General features: G+C 37.4%; 1 protein-coding gene across 4 annotated transcripts in view; it reads left to right on the top strand.

Moving 5' to 3' along the window:
- Positions 1-7,590, top strand: part of ZSWIM7 (zinc finger SWIM-type containing 7) — a 536,971-nt gene that overhangs the window by 16,217 nt on the left and 513,164 nt on the right. The gene's annotated exons all lie outside the window — the stretch shown is intronic.

Here is a 7,590-nt window from a genome sequence, read left to right as displayed (position 1 = left end):
GCAGTTTGAAAAGTAAGATTTTTCTAAAATGGTGGCTAAGATGCAGTTTTGAAAAAAGACAAGAAATCATTGGTTGTTTGACAACCTTCTACACTGAAAGGTAGGGTGTATGTTTCTGTTTTTAAACGCATGATTCTTATTGGTTAACAAAAACTGATTGAAAGGAACATTATATATGATAAGCTGATACGTTGAAAAGTCAAGCACACTTGCTGTTTTGATTAGCAACATTGTGTGCTGAACTTGTGACCTGTGTGCTCAGTTCAGTGTTCCATGACCTGTTTCTATGGTAACAGGCAGAAGGCAGATTGGGGGTAGGGTTCAAATTTATGTCATTTGGAAAGGGTTGACATGTTTAACCAATAGAAATGTGTGTTAGCTTTTGAATTAATGTGGGAAGGAATGTGATTTGATGTTTACATGTATATGTGTGGAAAATGAGAGGGAAACTTTGCCATTCTTTGGTTTTGCTGACAGGTGCACAGTGCAGAGATTCTGTATAAGAAAATCTGGTGTGTGACTGATATACTTCTTTATCTACAAAACAACTTGAAAGGTGAGTTATTTAATTGTGAGGGGATGTATGTGGTCTATTTTGTTTTTAATCAGACTAATGCATTTCTCCTGCTAAAGTGCAGGGAGTACTTTTTTTTGTCTACAATCTTATTGACAGTGTGTGTACATGTAGAAACCATTCTGTGATGAGCATTTGTGTTTTTCATGTGTTTGCAGACAGATAACTGTGCTGTTTTTATATTTTGGTAGAATTAGAAACCAGTCATTGTTTATGAATTTGCAAAATGAGTCATGTTTCTACACTAAAATGTAGTACTCGTAGATTAAGAAATGTGTTTTGGTAAACTCCTAGGGATAGTGTTGCTTGTCTAGAATCACACTGTGAGTCTGTGTGCATTTGGGTAACCATTGTGAGAGAAGCGTTTTGTAACATCGTGTATTTGCTGACCGATAACTGTTTTAAAACCTGTCATGTTCTCAAGTTTTAGTAGCATTAGAAACCAGTCTTTGCTTATTCATTGATAAAATGAGTCAGGCTTTGACACTAAAGTGCAGTACTGAAATATGTAGATTGTGTGCAGTACCCTTATCCCTTCCAGAGTAGTGAATGATTTTTGGTAAACTCCTAGGATAGTGTTGCTTGTCTAGAATCACACTGTGAGTCTGTGTGCATTTGGGTAAGGATTGTGAGAGAAGCATTTGGTAATATTGTGTATTTGCTGACAGATAACTGTTTTAAAACCTGTCATGTTGTCAAGTTTTAGTAGCATTAGAAGCCAGTCTTTGCTTATGCATTGATAAAATGAGTCAGGCTTTGACACTAAAGTGCAGTACTGAAATATATAGATTGTGTGCAGTCCCCTTACCCCTTACACAGTAGTGAATGAGTTTTGGTAAACTCCTAGGGATAGTGTTGCTTGTCTAGAATCATACTGTGAGTCTGTGTGCATTTGGGAACCACTGTGAGAGAAGCATTTGGGTACTTCATATCTTTGCATACACATAACTGCTTAAAAACCTTTCCTGTTCTCAAGTTTAGGTAGAATTATAAGGCAGTCATTGCTTATGTATTCACCCTGGAACTGTCCTTGCAATACTGTAAACATTCAGTTAATATCCAAGTAGTAACGGAGTGAGGCAGACCTTAGCACATGCATTGATTCAATCGCTTATCAACTATGCATGCAGTCCTCTAACCATCTACACAGTTCTCTTTCACACCTTCAACTCCCCAGACACTTCCAGCAAACACCCTGTCACTCCCCTTGCACTCCTATAGTGACCCATTCAGCACCATGTACTAATTCATTCACTGCGCCAAAACCCAACCACTTATAAATTCACCCAGGCACTCTCCTTGCAGTACTCCAATCATTTAGTCAGTACCCAAGTACTCATACAGTGAGCCAGGCCTTAGCACATGGGCTGCTTCAAACGCCTATCCACTATGCATGTAGTCCTCTAACCACCTAAACACTTGTCTTTCACACCTTCAATCCCCTAGTCAATATCCATACACTTCCAGGAAACACCCTGTCACTGCCTTTGTACTACTCTACTGATCGATTCAGCACCATGTACTAATCCTTTTACTGTGCCAAAACCCAAACACTTATAAATTCACCCAGGCAGTGTCCTTGCAGTAGTCTAATCATTCAGTCAGTACCCAAGTACTCATTCAGTGACCAGGCCTTAGCACATGGACTGCTTCAAACATCTGTCCAGTATGCATGCAGTCCTCTAACCATCTACACACTTGTCTTTCATACCTGCGATTCACCAGTCATTATCCATACACTTTCAGCAAACATCCTGTCACTCCCCTTGCACTCCTCTAGTGACTCATTCAGCACTATGTACTAATCCATTGACTGCACCAAAACCCAACCATTTATAAATTCACCGAGGCACTCTCCTTGTAGTACTCTAATGATTCAGTTAGTACCTAGGTACTTAAGTAGTGAACCCGGACTTAGCACATGGACTACTTCAAACCCAATGATTCAGTCAGTACCCAGGTAATCATGCAGTGTCTGAGGTCTTAGCTCATGGACTGTTTAAACGTCTATCCAGTATGTATGCAGGCCTCTAGTCACCTACACACTTGTCTTACACTTCTTTAATTAACTAGTCAGTATCTATATACTTCAATAAACACCCTGTCACTCATCTTACACTCCTCCAGTGACTGATCCAGTACCATGTACTAATCTATTCACTGCGCCAAAACTGAAAATCTTAAAAGTTTTACCCAGGCACTCTCCTAGCAGTAGTCTAATGATTCAGTCAGTTCCCAGGTACTCATGTAGTGAACCATGCATTACCACATGGACTGCTTCAAATGTCTATGCAGTATGCATGCAGTCTTCTAAAATACTATACACTTGTCTTTAACAGCTTGAATTCTCCAGTCAATATCCATGTACTTCCAGCAACCATCCTGTCACTCCCCTTGCACTCTTCCAGCACCATGTAGTAATGCATTCACTGCGCCAAAACTGAGACACTTATAAATTCACCCAGGCACGCTTCTTGCAATAGTCTAATCATTCAGTCAGTACCTAAGTACTAATGGAGTGAGGCAGGCCTTAGCACATGGATTGATTCAAACGTGTTTTCACTATGCATGGAGGTCTCTAAGTACCAACACAATTGTCTTTCAGACCTTCAATTTCCCAGTCAGTATCTATAAACTCCAATAAACACTGTCACTTCAATTGCACACCTCCACTGACTCATTTGGCACTAAGTACTAATCTATTCACTGCACCAGAACCCAAAAACGTACAAAGATTCACCCAGTCACTCTGTTTGTAGAACTCTAATGATTCAGTCAGTACTCAGGTCGTTTTGCAGTGATCCAAGTGTTACTCTATGGACTGTTTCAAACGTCTATCCACTATGCATGTAGGTCTGTATCCACCTACACACTTGTCTTTCACACCTTCAATATCCCAGACAGTATTCATACAGTTCCCGCAAACACCCTGTCACTCCCTTTATACTTCTCCAGTGACTTATTCAGCACCATGTTGTACTAATGTATTTACCGCACCAAAATACAAATACTTATAAATTCACCCAGGCACGCTCCTTGCAATACTCAAAACATTCAGTCAGTATCCAAGTACTATTGAACTAAGACAGGCCTTAACATATGGATGGATTCAAACACGTATCCACTATGCATGTAGGTCTCTAATCACCTACACACTTGTATTTCGCACCATCAATATTCCATTCAGTATCCATACACTTCTAGCAAACACCCTGTCACTCACCCAGTGTCTCTCCTTATAGTACTGTAATCATTCAGTCAGTTAGTTTGTAGTCTTTTAGTGAGGCAGGCTTTGGGGCATGAACTGCTTCAAAGTAGTATGCACTATGCTTGTAGTGATTTAACCATCGTCACACTTGTGCTTCAGGGCTATAGTTTCTTAGTCCGTATTTATATAAAATGTGTTTGTACAGTAATAGAATAATATAAATTTGAAAGTTATTAATATACATTTATTTGTGATTATTTTTTACAGATACTGTTCTTCACTGTTAAAATAGAGAAATCATGCCAGAAAAAAAAGAAAAAGAAAAGGACAGAGACAGGAGAATTACTTGAAGAAACATCAACCACAAGTATTGAATGAACAACATAATGTGGCTAAAAAGAAAAAATCTTCTGGTAAGATCACAAAGCAATTTATTAAAAATGTTTGTAGGACCAAACAGAATGTACAGAATTCTGAAACCTCTGAGAATGCTTCAACTAGAAAAAAAATTCAAAATAAGAGGAAAAGCAAAAAAGCAAATGGACAGTCAAAGGAGACAAAGTATAGTAAAAGAAGGCAAAATCAGTATAAGGAAATACGCAAAAAAATATTTTACAAGAGAGTAGTACATAATTTGCTGAAAAATGTGAAGAAATATAAAAAGAGAGCTCTATTTTATAAAATGAAGAAGCATATTGAAACCATTGTTCAAAAGGCTTTTGAAGTAAAAAGGAAACTATTAATTTTAGTATTAAACAGAATTCGATCACTAGATAAACCAATCCATTTAATGAAGGCCAAAAGTAGGAGGAAAAGAGTAATTAATAGAAAAAAAAATTGTAATGTTTTTTGGGAGAATGGAAACTCAATTCCAGTTCAGAGCCTTTCTTTAATGAAGAGAGTTATTTACAGAGTATTAAATTATTGTATGCAGTTGACACCAGTGGTCGAGGTTATGAGGTTAGAGATGGTTGTCCAATTGACAAAGAGAAAATGGTTGAAAGAAATGCAGAAGAAGTGATAGCTGATGCAGTTCTAGGGAGACGTCCTAAACACCCTGTGTACACTTGGGATTGCAGTAGTATTTGTAGTGTACGACAAGAATCTATTGATAAATTATGTCGTTTTTTATGAGCATATAGTAAAAAAAGTGTTAAGCAAAGATTAAGGTGTTGCAAGGACTAGACCCTTGCAGAGTGAGAAAAAATACTGGTTTGCAAGGTCATTCTCTGGCTTGTCTTTCTAGGAAAGTTTGTCAAAGTGTTTTTCACCATTTCAGGATGTTGGCAGCACATCATACTCAAATGTGGAAGTTAGTGAGAAGATTGTATTATGCAAAAAGTCCAGCACTAAAGTTAAATGAGTTGAACAGTGCTCTTTTGCGTGGGTCAGTATCAGGTGTGAAGAAGGCTTGTGAAGATATTGAGTTTTGTTACTTTGGTCCTCAGCAAGAGAGTGCAGATACTGTCACATTAGTAGAACAAAATGTTGAAGACAATGTAGAACCCGTAATTACAAAAAGTTTTGAGGATGAAATCACAAAGTTTAAGGTAATTTCAGGTGAAAGACCAAATGTTTCTTGTATTTGTTGTCGGCGAAGTCACTATAAAAATCAGACTAGGGGTGTCCATCTGTATTTAAAAAGTGAAATAGAAGATAATGATAAGTGGAAGGAATTTGCAACTTATTTGTTGGTAGAGGATTGTTTTGATTTGGGATCTGAGCAGCGTATTTGCAAATATTGTTATAACAAATTAGATGAGAATAAAATGCCTGCTAGAGCTGTTCATAATAATCTAGAGTTGGTTGCTATTCCTCCAGAGCTGATAGATTTAAATACGTATGAGTCTATTCTCATTCAATGTGTGCACCCGTTTCAGGCTATTGTTCGTATGGAGCCTAAAACAGGTAAATTACCTCCATCAGAGTTACAGAGAGGATTGAAAGGAAGAGTTGTGTATTTACCGTTCGATTTAAGGAAAAATATTGAAACTATTGGTGTAGACCATGCAGAAAATGAACCACTAGTCATTCTAGTTAATGGTGTTCCTACTAAGAATAAGAAAATCTGGCAAGAGTTAGTGGATGTTAGGAAAGTGCAAAAGGCATCATTGTATCTGATAAAAAATAATGAGTACTATAGAAATGTGTTTGTAGGAGAAGAAGAAATAGATTTAGCGGAAGATACTGAAACATCAAGTGGACAAATTGAAAAAGTGGACATGTCCAGATGTGAAGAAATCTATGAACATTACAGTTTACATCCACTTTATTCCAAAGAGGTGATGGGGAATACGATTAAGTTGTTCCAAATGAAAAAAGCAAGAGGAAGTCCCATGAGTGTATGGGAAGAGAGTTTGGAAGCTCGTTGTTTCCCCCAGTTGTTTCCAACAGGAAAAGGTGGACGATATGATGAACGTCCTGTGCAGATTCCTGCATCTGAATATCGGACAACAAGATTATATGCAGAAGATCCAAGATTTCGATAATGTATCCCTTATATGTTTCATCTTCTGTTTGAAAGTGACTTGTCTGGACTTTCATATGCAGTAAATCACATTTTAAAAACTGGAATGCATCTGCAAAATGTAACTGCAAAGGATTTTATGGATAAAGTGCATCAGAGAGATGATCATTTAGAATCTCAGTTGATTAATCTGATGGCATGTCAGCATGGGACTAATGAATATTGGTACCGTCATCATGGAGAACTAAAATGTATGCTACGGAACTTGGGAACTCCTACATGGTTTGTTACACTAAGCTGTACTGAGTATGCTTGGGATGATTTACTTGAATTTCTTCGAGAGGCAAATTCCAATATAAAAATATTGAATACAAGACACCTGGAGAATTGTACTTTTTGGATCCTGTTAATGTATGCAGATATTTCAATCATAGATTTTAAGCTATGATGTCTTTCATCTGCAATAAAAAGAATCCTCCTCTTGGAGAAGTTGTGGATTTCTTTTGGAGAAAGGAGTATCAAGCAAGAGGTGCTCCTCATATACATATGTTATTATGGATCAAGGACGCCCCCAAATTTGGAACAGATTCAGATTAAACTGTTTTGTCTTTCATTGAAGATTATGCCACATGTGCTGTACCAGATAGCAGAGAAGATAAAAACTTAAAACAAGTCTTCCGATTCCAAAGCCATAGGTGTGGAAAATACTGTCGACAAAAGTACAAGTCAAAGGATAAGTTCTATACCAAATGTCGTTTTGGATTTCCACGTCCTGTATTATCCAAAGGAAGAGTGAACAGTTTTATGTCAGCTATGCGACATACCATCACAAGAAAGTCTCCAAAAATACCTACAACTTAAGAAGAAGCGAAGAATCAAAATACATAAATGACTACAATCCAGTTATTTTATCCATGTGGAACGCCAACATGGATATTCAGTATGTTGCGGACAATTCCATTGCTGTTGCTCGATATGTAACGTCCTACATTACTAAATCAGAAAAGACGGAATTGAAAGAAATGTGGGACGAGATTTCTCACGAGAAGACTAAGTAAGAAATTATTCAGTTTCAGTTTGAAGATGTTGTCGCATCGTGAAATTGGAGCATATGAATGCTCAGATCGGTTATTATCCGCAAGTCTATATTCCAAAAGTAGAAGCATCATTTGGGTGAGTCTAGGTCTTGCAGCAATGCGAAATCGGGTACTGAAATCTGTTCAAGAAATTGAATATTTAGCAGAAAAAGAACCAGAAAGTACAGATATTTTGAAAACGAATATTTTGGACACATATTACCCAAACAGAAGTCATCATCTTGAGAACATGTGTCTCTATAAA

Source organism: Triturus cristatus, chromosome 3_2 (assembly GCF_964204655.1).
Source record: "Triturus cristatus chromosome 3_2, aTriCri1.1, whole genome shotgun sequence".
NCBI classification, from domain to species: domain Eukaryota; kingdom Metazoa; phylum Chordata; class Amphibia; order Caudata; family Salamandridae; genus Triturus; species Triturus cristatus.
The sequence above is the reverse complement of the archived record's forward strand: the minus strand, read 5'-3'. Positions and strand labels throughout refer to the sequence as shown.